Source organism: Lasioglossum baleicum, chromosome 2, assembly GCF_051020765.1.
Source record: "Lasioglossum baleicum chromosome 2, iyLasBale1, whole genome shotgun sequence".
Taxonomy (NCBI): Eukaryota; Metazoa; Arthropoda; class Insecta; order Hymenoptera; family Halictidae; genus Lasioglossum; species Lasioglossum baleicum.
In genome coordinates, this window is record NC_134930.1 from 678,396 (window position 1) to 696,073 (window position 17,678).

The window sequence follows — 17,678 nt, forward strand, 5'->3', positions numbered from 1 at the left end:
GAAACAATGCTATGAACGAGATATCTCGTCATCATGATTTCGTCGTACACTGCTATGACGAATTATCTCGTGTATCTTTATTACTGATATCAAGTGCTCAGCAGAGGTGGGCATTATTTGGCGAATAAAATATTTGAAATACTATTTAATATTTTAGATTTCATTTTGCTTAAAGAAAATAGTATTTTATTTGAACAATCTGAAGCTCGAAATAAAATATTTCTATTTGAACAATCTGAACCTCGAAATAAAATATTTCTATTTTAACAATTTCATCCACAAAATAAAATATTTATGTTTTAATAATCTGAAACACAAAATAGAATATTTTATTTTTTGCATCGTTATACCTAGTACTTTCAGAAATCGCATTATTTATTTAATATTTCTTATTTTAGCAATAATTTAAAGAGGAAATGGTACTTGATATAAGAAACTATATCATTTGCCACATTTTCGTTCTATTTTTTTGTTTGATTGCTGCTATTATTATAGCATGTGCCTCTACTGAGGTTTGTTGATAAACATACAGTGTATTTTATCACCAGGAAACTATTTATGTATACTTAGAAATCTATTGAATGCGAACCATTTTTTGAGCAATAATATTGAATATAATAAAATTGATATTGAAAATAAAGACAAAGTCCAAATATTTTGAATATTCTTAAAATAAAATACTATTTTCAAATACTATTTTCAAAAATTACTGCAACAAATAAAATATTTTATTTTCAAAAATTACTGCATCAAATAAAATATTTTATTTTCAGTCGTACAGACACTGTAAAATAAATGGGATTATATCTAGAGACGCGGTAGCGTTTCGACGCCAAGTACATGAAAAATTACTAAACACCCTGTATCGATGTCGACTGTCGCTGCCGCGTATCTTTTACTCGTAAACCAGGCATTCTAACCTAACCTGAAACTTCTTTAGTTAATATCTCATCACGCCTGCAATATTTTCTAAATTGAAAGGCATTTTGCTAATGTAAACCGCATATAAGCTTTCGAATAAGACCATATTCAATCAAATCGATCCACGTATGACAGAGATATCGTAATATCATGTCATGGATCAGTAAAAAATGATAGGATTTTTCTTCTGATTCTTCTCCTTCGACAGGAAATTTTCGTCAACATAATACGTATACGCGTTACACGCACACATTCAGCCAAATGGACTAACACACGTGTTTCGTTCGTCGACTCTCGGGATCATTCGGCAGGGCTCGGGCTCGTCGACGGCGTCACCTACCGCGGTCACCGCCAGATGGACAACGCGACGTAGCGAGTTTCTCGCAAGTAAAGTGTTGCACAGGCGGTATTAATATGCGTAGCGAACGCGGATATTCACCAATATTGGCTTATATTGACCTTATGGTATGATTTGCAAAACCCACCCATCCTGTTGTACTCTATTGATTTTCGACAAATTTTAATATTATTATTTATATATTTCATACGCGGAGAGAGAGAGAGAGTGCGAGAGAGAGGGGGAGAGGGAGAAGAAGAGGAAGAAGAAGAGGAAGAAAGAAAGACAGACAGAGCCAGACATACAGACTGAGATAGACAGAGTTATTAACACTAACACAAGTATAATTCGTCATGTCTATAATTAATAGTATTAATATCCTACCCTACCGCTCAGTTTTAATAATATGCAAATTATCATTAAAGACGAATGGTTAACAGATGATCATATTGAATATTTTCATACATTATTACAAGTTAACTCTAATTCTTGTAAAAAGAAATCAAAACTTCAAAAAAGTAAAAAAATTACGCCAAGTACATGAAAGTGGAAAAAGGAAAAAAGATAGAATATAATAAACAAAAACAATATAAAAAATATGTGAAATCGAAATGAGCTGCAAGTACATAAAGGTGCTTTCCAGTAATGTGCAAAGGCGACACTGTGTAACACAATGTAAGATTCGGTGAAGATAAAATGTAACATGTAGACATTTGCCTAGATGTAATTTAATTGTATAATTGAATTAGCACAACTCTGAGTGGGTTAAGATATTAAACCGTTACCGCCCACTACTACGCGATTGTAGGGGGTGGCAAGGCGCCATCTCGTATGGGTCCGAATTGGCGACATTGTATTGATGCGAGCGTGAGAAGAAGGTTCCCAGGCAGGACTACGGTCACGTGTCTCGAGGTACGATGCGCGCCCGATTGGATTAAAGTGGAGGAGGCAGGCCTCGTTTCACACGCATGTTCGGCTGTTGTCGAAATATTGGCTATGGCGGCCACACATACACACTATCTAGCGTACAGCGTCGAAGTTAAAACATTGGAACCACGGGCGCGGCTGTGGTGGGGATAGGCAGACCTACAGATGATAGGCTCGATTTGTTTATGTGCCGTTCCCGGGGCTGTTCTCTATGAAGAGGTTTATGACAAATCATTACTATTGAGCTGGAAGTCGGCACTTTCTCGGACAACACGAGTTGTACTTTACTTAACTCAGTTGTAAAGTAATTTAAAAACTTTACAGGAAAGAATTATGAATTGGACGCGCCAAATGTTTTATTGCACGTGCCGATAGCCGCTACGCTATCGTACGTCGCACAGTGATGCAAAATCCTCAAGACGTGGCAATAATTCGTTTACTATGATAACGTCATTTTAAAAAATCTATGTACTGAAATACATTAAAATATTAATACATTACAGTATTAATACATCGATCATAGATTATAAGAGATAGAACCTAAGCACAAACGCTGACATCGGAAACAACTGCGACATCCATTTGAAGGAAAAAATTTTTTCTACTTTCTTTATTGTTATAATGTATATGCACTCCTTGATTTTCTAAACATTTATAGTGTAGATATTACTCAGTGCGGTGAGTGCATTACTTTAAATTATAAAAAATACAAAACTAATTATTAATTTTTTTCGTTTAGAACTGGACGTTAATATGAACGTTATAATCCAAAAAAGTTATGAACGCATCTCAAAGAGAATTCTTTGAAATCTTGAAAATTGATGGTTCTACGCGGACGTGAAATATGAGGTGTCACAACTTTTTCATTAAATTATAACGGCCAAACTAACAAAACAATGACAATTTTAGTTTTGGGTGCACATAGTGAAACCATAAGAGTATTTAATAAAAATTATTTCAGTTGAAAAAATATTTATTTTCATAGTTTATTTTGCAATTGTTTTTTAAACAGGCCCATTGCTATCATGCCGCCAGGAAATTGGAAAAATAGAAATAATGATAATATAGCCCCAAGTGTCCTCTTTGTGGACCCGTTCTTAAAAATACGGATACTTGAAAATTGGCGACATGAAAATTATTTAAAGTGAACGCTGCACCGTCCGACGTAGGGCGAAAAACGAAATGATTTGATTCTCCTCCGGCGTCGGGACCCCATGGGGTTTGTCCATTGTTACCCTTCTCGAAGGTCTCGAAAAGGTTCGGCTCCCCGCTGACCTTGACCATTTTGCCCGATATCGGCTCCACTGTGAGCACCTTTTCGGTCGAAATCGGCCGAAAAGACACCAAAACATGCTTCTCGAACGCTCGTCTGTGTGGGCAAAAGTCGGTCGTCGGGCGAAAACGGGTCCACTGTGCGCGTACCCTAACCGGGTAAGAGCGGGTTACGGTTGGAAACCGTAACCTGAATCGGTTTCGGTTTTTGGTAACCCATGAAACACTGTAACCCACACTAAGAGCGGGTTTTGAGTACGCAAAGTTTGAACTTCTTTTCTTATTTATAATTATGCTTTGGTGCCAATCATTTGAATTTATCTACAAATCGATTTTATATAATATGAGGACAACTTATTATTGATAAAGAAATTTGGTAAAGAAATTTGTATTTTAGGTAATTATGAAGAGTATGAATGTTGTGTGTTTCGGAAGGAACGTATACAGGGTGTCCCAAAACAAGTAAAAATCCCGAAAGGGGGTGGTTCCTGAGACCATTCTAAGAGACATTTTCCTTTGCATCAAAGTCAACTGCGGCTTTGTTTAGGATTTATTAACGAAAAACAAGGACCAATCAGCGCGCGCCCTGGGCCGCCGCGCCGTCACGATGCGATGTCACGGCGTACCGCGACACTCGCTTGCCGGCGCGGCGGCCCAGGGCGCGCGCTGATTGGTCCTTGTTTTTCGTTAATAAATCCTAAACAAAGCCGCAGTTGACATTGATGCAAAGGAAAATGTCTCTTAGAATGGTCTCAGGAACCACCCCCTTTCGGGATTTTCGCTTGTTTTGGGACACCCTGTATATGTATACAGGGTGTCCCAAAACAAGCGAAAATCCCGAAAGGGGGTGGTTCCTGAGACCATTCTAAGAGACATTTTCCTTTGCATCAATGTCAACTGCGGCTTTGTTTAGGAGTTATTAACGAAAAACACGGACCAATCAGAGTGCGCCCTGGGCGGCCGCGCCGCGCCGCGCCGACAAGCGAGTGTCGGTGGTACGCCGTGACTTCGCAACGAACAAGAGTTTCTCGATTATGTGAATGCTCTCCGATTTCAATGAGCTTTGGATATGTGGTCAAGATCATTATTCTGAATAACATTTCTCTTTAGTCTATTTGGCGGTTGGCTTTAGTTTACGAGATTATCGTAAAAAAGAGAAGAAGCACAGAAACTGATTGTATTAAAAACTCACGTATTCAGCCGTAAATCCATTTGCTGCTTCGAAATGTGTGTCTTGAAATTTCTCCACACTCACAATCATTGTTCACATTTGTCAACACATAGTTATGCACTAATAATAATTGCCATATCCCTTGTACTGCTGCACAAATCACAACAATCAGGTAATGCAATCACTAGACCGCGGATTTCATGTATTTGTAGCAAACATGAGTAGTTGCATTTTAATACAGTAGAGAGATTAAAATAATTTCAAAACACCATAGTATTATTTTCAACTTCTTAAAATGATCACAGTGAGAATCAAATATCTGTCTGGCTCCTGTCCCTTGTAATAGCGGCAGCCAACATTAATGTTGCATAAAGATCCGTAGTCTAGTGATTAGTTTAAATATTACTATCAAAAACACAGCTAATAGCAACCGTTAGCATTGAATTGACAAGTCTTTGGAGATGTTCTCTCTACCGCGGCTCGAACGACACTGATTTTCCGCAAGATTTTTCTAAAGAATTTAGGGAGGGCATTTAGAGTGTCGAAATTCGAAATGCACGCTGTAGCACGAGAACGACGGGACGGTTGGACGAAAAACAGGATACGAGAAGGACCGCTTTAAGACTTATGGCAATCACATGTTTAGTTTTTCTTGTAGATTGGTACGCAGAGTCGATGGGTAACCGTTCGAAAACGTCGTCTGTCCTTCTTTTAGAAAGTTTCTTAAGGAAGGTATAGGACAATAGGGATGGTACGCTGACCTGACATTTTTACCCCTTGCTGGGTAAAAGGACGGATGACGTTTTCGAACGCGCGGTTACCCATCGACTCTGCGTACCGATCTGCAGGAAAAACTAAACATGTGTTTGCCGTAAATCTTACAGCGGTCCTTCTCGCGTTCTGTTTTTCGTCTAACCGTCCCGTCGTTTTCGTAAACGTGCTACAGCGTGCATTTCGAATTTCGACACTCTAAATGCCCTTCCTAAATTCTTTAGAAAAATCTTGCGGAAAATCAGTGTCGTTCGAGCCGCGATAGACAGAACATCTCCAAAGACTTGTCAATTCAAAGCTAACGGTTGCTATTAGCTGTGTTTTTGATAGTAATATTTAAACTAATCACTAGACTACGGATCTTTATGCAACATTAATGTTGGCTGCCGCTATTACAAGGGACAGGAGCCAGACAGATATTTGATTCTCACTGTGATCATTTTAAGAAGTTGAAAATAATACTATGGTGTTTTGAAATTATTTTAATCTCTCTACTGTCTTAAAATGCACCTACTCATGTTTGCTGCAAATGCATGAAATCCGCAGTCTATTAATTGCATTACCTGATTGTTGTGATTTGTGCAGCAGTACAAGGGATATGGCAATTATTATTAGTGCATAACTATGTGTTGACAAATGTGAACAGTGATTGTGAGTGTGGAAAAATTTCAAGGCATCTGTGTGAAATAAACATACGAATTATTTATCGATTCGAAAGTGAAAGTGAAATTCTGGATCGTCGACTTGACCGCGCATCCCTTAGGCCTTCTACCACCGGCTGTGCAGTTCATCGACCTGGCCGTACGTTCCTTGACTTTCGGTACTGCCGTGTACCTGAAGACATCTGTGCAGTTCGTCACCGAGTGACCCAGTGACACACATTTCGAAGCAGCAAATGGATTTACGGCTGAATACGTGAGCTTTTAATTCAATCAGTTTCTGCTTCTTCTCTTTTTTTACGATTATCTCGTAAACTAAAGCCGATCGCCAAAAAGTCTAAAGAGAAATGTTGTTCAGAATCATGGTCTTGACAACGTATCCAAAGCTCATGGAAATCGGAGAGGAGATAGTTCAGATAGTACATCGATCGATTTACAATTACAAGTTACTTATCTCGTAAACTAAAGCCGATCGCCAAAAAGTCTAAAGAGAAATGTTGTTCAGAATCATGGTCTTGACAACATATCCAAAACTCATCGAAATCGGAGAGGGTTCACATTATCGAGAAACTCTTGTTCGTTGCGATGTCGCGGCGTACCACCGACACTCGCTTGCCGGCGCGGCGTGGCGCGCCGGGCCAGGGCGCGCTCTGATTGGTCCGTGTTTTTCGTTAATAACTCCTAAACAAAGCCGCAGTTGACATTGGTGCAAAGGAAAATGTCTCTTAGAATGGTCTCAGGAACCTCCCATTTCAATTAAGTACACGAATTTTGGGACACCCTGTATAATAAGGCAATAATGAGCCAAGAATGCCTGGTATTGTGGTATGGTTGTTGGAGCGTCGATTGGCAATTGTTTGACGCGGAACGGAAAACGAAACGAAGAAAAGATTTATCAACTGTTTTTCGATTTTTTATTGTTATGGATTGCCCATCCATCCCATTCTTATTTCACACGTTGTGTTCACACGTTGTGTTGAAAACATTTATAGTTCATATTGTTTTTATTGTGTGTTCACGTTTAAATAGTGACATTATAGATGACATCATAATACTTCGGACAAATGAATTCGATCTTTAATTTTGAAAATTATTGTTATTATCTAATAATCTAATTTAAAAAGCTCTTTTCAATATGATTATTACCTGAACCTGTTTATTTACGTTAGCTATAAATACTTTACGATTCGGGTTATATTCCGTGAATCTCTATTTAATAGTAAGTAACCCGCTCTCTCTAAGATTTGAGAACCGTTCCCTCGAGGATAGTATGGGTTACAGCGGGTTACAGTAACCTTCCTTGGTTAACCGGGTTTGGGTTAGGGTTAGGCGTCGGGTTAGATCCCCTGGTTGCTCACCACTGATCTAAATTAATGTAAGGAATATAGGTATGAAACTCCTACGATTCAAGAATATTACGCAACACTACTGAATCAGTAGTGTGTTATGATGAATCACTTCCTAATAACAACTATTTTCCTATTACATGTTATATAAATTACATCTTTATCATATATTTAATTAAAGTTTTTCATCATATGGTCACGAACATGTGGTAAGTTTGGGTTGTTGACGTTTTTCACGGTTTGAAATAACCGCCAAACATCGATCGACGATTGACTTTTGTTTTGATCGATCGACCAGTTACGTTCTGTGTCTAATGACTTCGATGGTCTATGATCCAGTATCCTGTCTGACGACATGAAAACAGCATGTGCTAAGACAATTTCAATTCCGTGTTTATAATCTTTATAAAGCAATGTAAGTAAATTATTGCAGTATCTTGTTACATTGTTACATTCTGGTTACGCAGATATTTTAAAGTTTCTGGTTTTACATTGTGAAAATATATTTTTCAGACGCAGTTTTTCTACTTTCTTGAAAATGATCTGAATGAAGATCGAAACGTTGAAAGTTCCAAACTAACGTGCAAATTTTGCTTTTTTCCTATAAACTGATCGAACCGTTGCGCCGAGAACATTTGAATATTATACATTTAATGTAAGGAATATCGAAATTGCGAATGTCGAGAGCGGGCAGCGTGCGGCTCGACAGCGCGACGCGTACCTTTCAGATTAAGCCCACTTTTTGTTGCAAAGGGTGAAACGAGTAGAAGTTTACATATCTACCCGACCAGCTAGTTTTATGAAACCACAATTCGTTTTTAACCTATTTTTTGTTCTAATGACAACTCACGTCGAGAAAGCTTAGACTTGAATTGCTTTCCATTTCATATGTGAATTGTAATCTTTCATGAAAGCTGTCAAATGTATCCGACAAAATTTTCAATTGTTCAGGTTTTATACATGTTATTGTTATTATATCATCAACATACCTTTTATACAGAACCGCAACAAAAATACAGGCATATTTTTATGAACCATATTCTTTATATTGAATCATTCAATAGTTTTTGAAATTATTATAACATATTTACTTTACAGACGCGATTCAAATAAATCTTGAAAAGGATCCAAACTAGGATCGAAACGTTGATTTTGTTTCATAATTAGTAATAAACGATCGAACCGTTGCGCCGAAAGCATTTAACATTTATTAACAGCAAATACGATCGATATAAGAAACATATTTATTCATCAGAGGGTACGTTTTTGTTAAAATAACGCACTGTATATGTATACAACTCAAAATAAATTTCATCTAGAATCCATTATTTACAATCCTCTTTTTTTGGCTTTTTCGAATTATTTTCTTACAGGCCGAAAGTGTTAAAAATGTTAGTGGTGCTACAGTTATGTTCCCTAGTGTAGTATGTATGTAATATTCGAACCTCCTTTCTTATTTTGGCCGTCCTCATTTGACAAGGCGTAACCTTGGTCGAGGCTTCTAAAATAGACGCATCCACGTGTTTCCCGGAAATCCTGATCAATTAACACTCGTTAATTATTCACTGAAAATGCAAAATGTTATTAACATCGTCTCACGATTATATCTTTGTTTGAAAGGAGGCATGTGATAAGTGATGAAAAATACTAAATATCTTCTGAAAAATGATGAACGGATTGCTACCGAAGAGTGAGTTTGTTCATTTTCTTTTTTGCTAACTGCGAATGTATAAAAGATTGGATACGAGTATCTAAACGAAAGATAAAGACTTCTTTTGAATAGGCTTATTCATTCGTGAAAATGGTGTTCGAGGTGATATTCCTCTTTCAATAATTCTATGTTGCTTACATAAAACAGTATACAGTATACAGACGTTGAAACACTAAGCGCAAAAACACATTTCAGTAAATAATTACAATTATTAACAATAACAATAATAATATTAGTATACAATAGCATATTATGCTCAAGACTGATTCTCATAAATAGACAGCGGATCTTCATGCAAAAATAAACATTATCTACCTGATCTGCGACACACTGGTGTGAAATAGAAATTTATTTTCTTTCTCAATACATTTAATAGGTCGAAAATAATATAAGAATATTCTTAAATTCCTCCAATATTATTACCATTTTAAATTACATCTAACCATTTTTCACATACCTAAATGCATAAAATCTAAGAGTATAAGAGACGCCATTTTTATTAGACCCACTTTTTTAGTAGAGCCCGTAATGAAAATAGTTACTAGGTTTAAATTCTGCATAATGTATAATTTACGTCTGAGCTAACATCATCAGCTTAATATGTAGAAATAACTTAAGAGACGAAGATAATGCTCAAAGAAAAACCAGAAAAATATTTTAAGGTTTACACGAGTCATCCGATTCAACTCTTCCTTTTGCGGTGAATCTTTCTCATGTGTAAATTCCAAATAATTAATTTTTGTTTATTTAAGAGAAGATCTCTATATGATGTACATGGTGGAACAATCATTTCGACTACGATCCCATAGCCTTTTTTAAATTTTCTTCTTTCACCTCCGTCTTGAGATTAACAACAGTATTTTCAGTATTGTTCAGTTATGTATTTTCATTGCCTCTTTTAAACTTTGTCGCGTCTAGTATCTTTAACGTACTCAATTATATCCGTTCGTTTAAGGGTAAGTCATTGTATTCATCATCAATATTTTCAAGTTCGATATCCCTATCAGTCTTTAAGCCTGCAATTTTCATTTTCTTCTGTGAGGACAAACTTTCTTTACATTTTTTAGCTTCTTCCCTTTTCCTTTTTCGTTTTTCCCTCTCCATTTCTTTCTTTTCTTTCTTTTCTTTCTTTTCTTTCTTTTCTTTCTTTTCTTTCTTTTCTTTCTTTTCTTTCTTTTCTTTCTTTTCTTTCTCATCTAGTTTCGTTTTCTCCTTTTGTAACCATCCATTCGTGACTACTCAATACGAATATCTGTTTATCGGGAATCTTTAGTCCTTTTCGTGACGAAGTGCATGATTATTTCCTGAAACAGATAAAACAAATTAAAAATGCTAACATCTTCAAGTAATGACTACGAAATTCTCGTCACATCTAAGAATACGAGTGATGTGCACAAGTAGGTATATGTATAAATAGTACAATGCGATTAACTCTCTAATGTCCATTGCAATGATTGGCACCTCATTATCCTATAGTGATTGGCCCTTTCAATGTACAATGAATCCAAGTGCCAAGCCAGTGCCAAGAATCGATAAGAAGACTTCTTTCAACGAATTAAAGTCATATTTCTAATTTGTCTTAAAGATTCAAAGCATTAATCTTTCGAATATTAAAAGAAAATCCAAAACTGTCTATCTAGTAATTGGCATAGGTGCCAATTGATTAAACTTCCATACAAATAAATGAACCATTCGTTGACACCTGAAAATTTGAGGTTATGTCTGATAAACAGTAAGAAGTAAACGTTAAACAGGCTATTTGATTTATAATTAAACATATACACACATATTACATCTGTAGTACAGTCCGAAATTAAGTTATAATTAATAAAAATATAAATGTTTGTTTGTTCATAATCTAAGATCTCCGAAACCGCTGAACGTAGAAAGCTGGGGCTTGAGCCATTAGCCGCAGCGTTTCTTCGAGAAGGGTTTAGGACAATACGCATTCGAAAAAGTCCATTCGTTCAAAAGTTGTGACGTCATTAGTGACCAGAAACGACTTTGGATTCATTGGATTCAGCTCGCCGAGTTCTTTCAAATTGCCACTGATCCGATTCTGTAGGTTGCATAGTTTAGGAGGTATAACACAAAACGTGTGCGTTTTTCTTAAACTTTTTGGTTTATCGACTTTTTAAACAGCTGTAGCTTTTCAACGGTAGGTGTTGAAATATGATTTTGTAAACTGTATGTGTTAGTTGTCATCTGGACCAATGATGTATGTAAGGTTAGGAAGACAACTTGACTAGTGTATTGCGTAATTGCGTTTGAAAGAGTTTCCGTTGTAGATCCACGTTATTATATAAAAAGAAATAAAGTTTATTAATTTGTGAATATATATTAAATAAATAAAGCGTTTTCCTCATTATTCTATCAGTAGGTTTTAGGAAAAATCTGAGATCACCTTGGCGATTGGAAATTTAATTCTCTACAACTTTCATATTTCATACTTTTTTTCTCCGACGGGATCTAAGGGGTCATGCGAGAAACGATACAAACTCGAAAATGTTGATAGGTTTGCTTTAAGGTATTTTCGCGCGCGGCCGTAACTTTTGAACCGTTTGTCGGAAATAAGTTTTAGGCAAACAGGCTTACTTGGCGTGCGAAAATGTACAAAATGAGTCCAACAGTTTTACAGAAGTTAGAAGCAGAAATATGGTCGAAATGGTAAAATATGGTAAAAATGCGAGCCACAGCAACGCGTGGTCGGAGTACAGCTGGTACACAATAAAAACGAAAACATTTACAATTATATTCTAGTTTATTTACACTTATAATTAATGCAGTTGAAAGTAATGAAATAATTAATTATTCAGGTTTCGCTTATACAACATGACAATGTTAAATTGCCACTCCAGGAGGTATTAACTAAGAGAGATAGGTACTTTATACATCTTGTGACAAATTCTCTTTTGTGGCATCGGATACTGTTTTCTATATCCCGCATCGTGGGAAAATAAAATATTCTATCCCTTTCTCGACATAGAGTCTTCCATCGTTTGCGAGAATTTTGTACCTTTTGGTAGTTGTTTCACTGTCCGTTCCGAGATTGATTGCCTCCACCATCTGTATTTTTCTGTGGATTTCAATCTCACTATCAAAAAATCCCAACGCTGCAGTTTCCGACGAAAAATACCATAAATGATTGATCATTTTATGTATTGTAGTGCGACTTATTGTGTCATGTGTGATCAACGGGGCGATAGTTGTACAAATTCTTTAAAAACTCGAAATCTTGTCGTGGAGCCTCTATTGCGTTTGGAGCTTCTATCCATGCTTTCAAGTATGTATGTAAGCTGGCGAGAAAAAATAGAAATAACCCGAATTCCAATAGCCTCTTCGTTGGTCAAGACGAATTCGTTTCAGAATTAACATATTTTCAAAGAGTATATCGCCTTCGCCATCCATCGTGTGTGGTGAAAAACTCCTGGTGCTCGGAAAGTACAATTTCTCGTAGGATTTCCACCTAAGAAAATAACTACGAGTTCCAGAAATTCACGATAATCTTCTCGTGGTTGTCGCTCTCTTTCCAAAGTATGCAATGCAAAGTCTAGAATTTCTGTAATACTACGAATTGATTGACGGACGAAATCGTCTTCGATTCCTGTCACGTAATTAGTCTTGTTGATACGAGACCAAACTCTTGAAATTTATTAAAAACTGGAATATTTGGACCAGACGATTTTTCTATCTTCTGCTCATATGCATTCCGCAAAATTAGTTCGTAAATGTGATGTCGCGCCGGCACGGAAAATATAGAAAATCTCTTTGAAATTTTTGTTAGAGAAGAATACATATGTATACCTCGGAAACGGCCCATATTGGAGGATGTTGTGTCACAGTGCACTTTGTCGCTGAAATTCCATTCCTGCACTAATTCATATACTGCGGAGTTTCATATTGTTCGATGGGACTGCAGGTACGCCAAGTAAGCGTCAAATGCCTCTACAAGTTATTATCACAGGTAATCTGTCGACCTTTTCTTTGCCTGTTAAAGATGGCAACAACTTTCCGTCCCATTGAAGAGTAACAGCATCAAGATCGCAGTCTTTAAACGCTGCACAATGTTTTTCTGCGAGTTTTGCTCGATAATGCGTGCGTTCACGTCGAATGGACGTTCGATTTATTACTAAATCATCTAAATCTTGACCAAGGGCTTGTGCCGTTGCTGTAATTATGCGGAAGGCATGCGGCATTCCGATCGCTCACCTTGCATTTATCCATAGGGTTGCAATCAAAATATTGAATGTCTCCATTATTTGTAGATATATAAAAAAACTCTTCAAACAAAAGTTGTACTATATAATAAGGAGGTGTATATGTATAGTGACTGGGAACAAATTATTTTTCAAGATGGATACTTTTTTTTATTAATACCTATTTATGCTGTCGATGTATCCTTAAATAGAAAAAGAGACAAATTCGACGATATATCATACTGTACATTTATGTGACGGTTTAAAAAATGCAAAATTTTTCAAATTTGATGCGCGCCGGTTTCTCGTAATCCAATCATATCCTCACTTATTGTCACATCATTGGGGGGGGGGGGCCAAAGAAATTTGCTAGTCGAATAATAAGGTCCACCGTAATTATAGCTGTTGCGAATGTTAATCGATTTTTATGAAATTTTCAGTATGCGTATAACTAACATAGATCTACAAAACATATATTTTAAATTTTGATTAAGGGCCAATATATAAAAGAGTTTTAAAAAATGCATTTTATTCTTGCAATCTTGTAAATTGCAATTTTTGGAAAATCTTTTTTGTAGATCATTTAGTAAACCAATGCTTCTAAATGCTTACAAAACATCAGGTAGCTTGGTAGAATTATAAAAAAGTTGTACTGTTCTAAAGTGCGGTGAAATACTTTGGCGGTTCACTGTTCGTGCGTGTATGTTTATCAGACATATATATAATAGTATGTCAGTGTCTGAAAACTCCTATTTGTTTTCTGGAAAGCATTATCTTGCGTCCGAGTATGTATGTACTATCGAATATTGTCGTTCTGCGTTTTCATTTTGCATTCAAGTGTACCTTATCAGAGGGCAAGGTAAGCGTTGTTTGTGTAAAGGAGATGTGTGTCAGTGTCAGTGTCAGTGTCAGTGTCAGTGTCAGTGTCAGTGTCAGTGTTTCGAAGTAGAGATATGTAGTAAGCGTTCCACGTTCCACGATGCCTTCCTGCTACAATACACCACGCGCGCCTGGGCAATTGCTGTTCCGAAAGTTGATGACGTAGAGTGTAGAGAATCGGCTACCCCACTCGCGGTCGGTCAGCTTCAGAGAGAAATACGAGCCCGCCTTGCTTTGCCTTACGGAGCACCAATTGTCCAGGCGTGTGCTACACGTTTCCTGTTTGCGAATTCAGTTACAGTCAACGCAGAGAGAGCACAACAAATTCATTCGAAACAATACCCAGAAAAGAATGAAAACAATTTGGTATTACGTAGTCAATTGCTATCGTTCAAAATTAACGTGAACAAGTCTGTGATTTATATAACTTGAAAATTAATTGTAAATTGAACAAATGTCAATATTTCAAATGTGATCCTCTTGTTTCAGAAATATTGTTTTTTATCAACTACTTTTTACATCACTTTTCTCATACTTCGAAGAGTACATATTGCATTTAATAGAATATTGTAACTACTGTCAAAATAAATGGCGATCGCAAACGTATAAATTAGAAGAAAGAAGATAACATTAAAACTTGTAACAATTTTCTTTCAAAATACACAATAAATATACAAATAACACACACTTCTGTAATGAAAAATGTATTCGAATAATATTACAAAATCTATTTACAAGGATTATACTATTTACACATTGTAGTTTTCAAATTAAAATTCTACGACGCAAAAATAGTTTGTTCAAAAATATATACTTAAAACTAAAAGTTTGGCTATGGACTATGGATTTTATTTGATTTTATTTGGATTGAATTAGACTATGGATTTTATGCATTTATTGCAAAAGTGGGTAGATGCAATTTCGAAGAGTACAATAATTAAGAGAATTCAAGTGTATCAAGAGTATAGCATTTTATTTTTAGCTTTCTGAAGTTATTACAGAAGAAAAGAAATTTCTATTTTTATTTTGTATAAAGATCAGAAGTCTAATGATTAATTAATTGACTGCGCATCTTTATGCAAAATAAACTGTTCGCACATCAATTACGATCTATAGAAGCCAAGTAACAATTTCTTGTCCTCATTAATCATTTTTATATGTTAAAGATAGTGTATCGACACTGTTAAACTCATTTAATCTTTTTACTGTTTCGAATTACATCTATTCATTTTTTCCACCTATTATTTATATCTAACAATAAATAACACTTTAACAAAAGTTTACTTCGATACATTCCGATACTAGTTTAATTATAATGTAACAAGACAAAAATACGTGATCAGAGCCACAGCGCTAAAATGAAACTGCATTTAAGAATCGTTTTATACAAGAATTTATATTTATATACATATAGAGTGCGGAGCTTGCGTCTACTCTAACCCAGCACTTACAATTAGAAAGCATCATCTATTATAGTTTCTTAACTTTCTGTAGCAGCTTGCATTTTTAGTTATTTATACGAAATCTTAATAAATCTTGGAAAAATATTTAATAAAAGCAAGATAGGATAATACTCACTTAAATCTTTATTTAAGCCCATAGAAAACATGTTTAATTGTAATATTATCATCTAATTAAGATTAATTAGACGCACCCGCATTTCAGCAATGTACGATCAATGTAACGAGAGAAGTGGAAGAAGACACGGTTGTTCAAGTACTAAATACGTACTTTGAAATTTTTATATCTGAGAGTTTAAAATGAAATCGATTCGTTCTACATATAACGTAGTGATATTATATTAACAAACCCCTTGCCGTATTTTAAAGAAGATTTCATAAAGATTTTAACAAAGTCTAACAAATACGAACGTGAAATGATATTTGATTCGTTTGTGATTAATATTTAAACATTAAAATAAATGCAGACGTACAAAAATTATAATTAATCGAACTTTCTTTGCAAAGTTTAACCCTTTGTAAACAACAATTTCTACCGATCTGGGATAATTCCATTCTATATGATTTTTTTCTCTTTATGGATATGAAATTGATATTACACTTCAATTAGTAATTGGTTAGGTCCCAACATATTTAATAATGTACAATGGATAGTATTTTGTATAAAGTTACAGCAATTTTTAATGGTGATTATGAGGCACCACTCGAGTGCTAAGCGTTGATTTTTCAAAGAGGGGGATAGAAACTGTTTGTAGACTTGTATGATGGATATGTCACGCGTAAGCGATATAGTTTTAAGTACGATTAGCCCACGACGAGAGAGCGCGTAAGTAGGCGCGCGCGTAAAAAATGTAAACAAGCCACGACGATCGTGGAGCGGTGCAAGCGAAAAAAAACAACACGACCTATATGTATAACAAAGCCAAACGGCTTCGCTGTGACGTCATCGCTAAGAGGCGCGACGTTCATGATTTACTCGGAATAGTAAAATTCACTCAAATAATATACATATTTATAAGCAATAATTTCATTTAGTTTATAATAACATAAACTAGAGGGTTATTGTTGCTCGCTCGCTTCGCTCGCTCGCGAGTAGGGTTGTTTTTAATATACTACATAACTTTAATATAATACACAGAATGTGTATTATAGAATCATAAAAAGAGACGAAAATTCAGCATGTTCCAACATCTCCAAAAATTCAAGTCATTTAGTCCCGAATCTGATGTCTTTAATGTTTCGTACAGACCTGAACATTTCACTTTGAAACTTTAATTCACTCTGCTAAACTGCCAACATTTTCTGTATTTCTTTGTGTAGTATACGCCGCTGCAGCTCCCATTGTTGGTTGCAAAGAATTCTGGATATAGCACGAATCCGTTCCGTTCGCCGAAATGCGCGGTTCGTCGAAATGTTCAGATCTGTACGAGGCCTGAATTATAAAAGTGATCCAAGTGAAAATTGAAAAAATGAATTTATCAGTTATTTCATATGTTGCATGATTATTGTTTCATTCTGTCTGCATGATTATTTTGTAAATTATAGCAAAACTCGTATAATTGTATCAGATCGTGGATCATGTTTTTCACCACAACAGTGTTTTGATTTTTTAAAGGAGGAAAATGTAAAACATGCATTAAATGTTACAAGATCGTCACAGGCTAACGGCCAGGTTGAACGAATAAATTTAGTATTAACTCGAATGTTAGGTAAAATTGTTGAAAATAATGAAGGAAAGCATTGGGGTATAAAGTACTCGATGAGGTAGAATATTGTCAATAAAGTAACAGGTGAAACACCAAGACATTTATTATTTGGTGTCGACCAAAAAGGCCATGTGAGCGATGAAATTAAGGAATATCTAAATAAAAATACATACTATATAATAATAACAGAAATTTAATAGAATTGAGGACCAAAATTATAATGTAAAATATTCTAATAATAATAATCGGAAGAACGATTGGAAATATATAATAAAATAGATGGTTATGTAATGTTACGTAACTTCGATAATGCACTTGACAT

At 35.6% G+C, this 17,678-nt stretch overlaps 1 protein-coding gene across 4 annotated transcripts in view; it reads left to right on the forward strand.

Moving 5' to 3' along the window:
• Axed (BTB/POZ domain-containing protein axundead) overlaps positions 1–17,678 on the forward strand; it is a 315,604-nt gene that overhangs the window by 171,805 nt on the left and 126,121 nt on the right. The gene's annotated exons all lie outside the window — the stretch shown is intronic.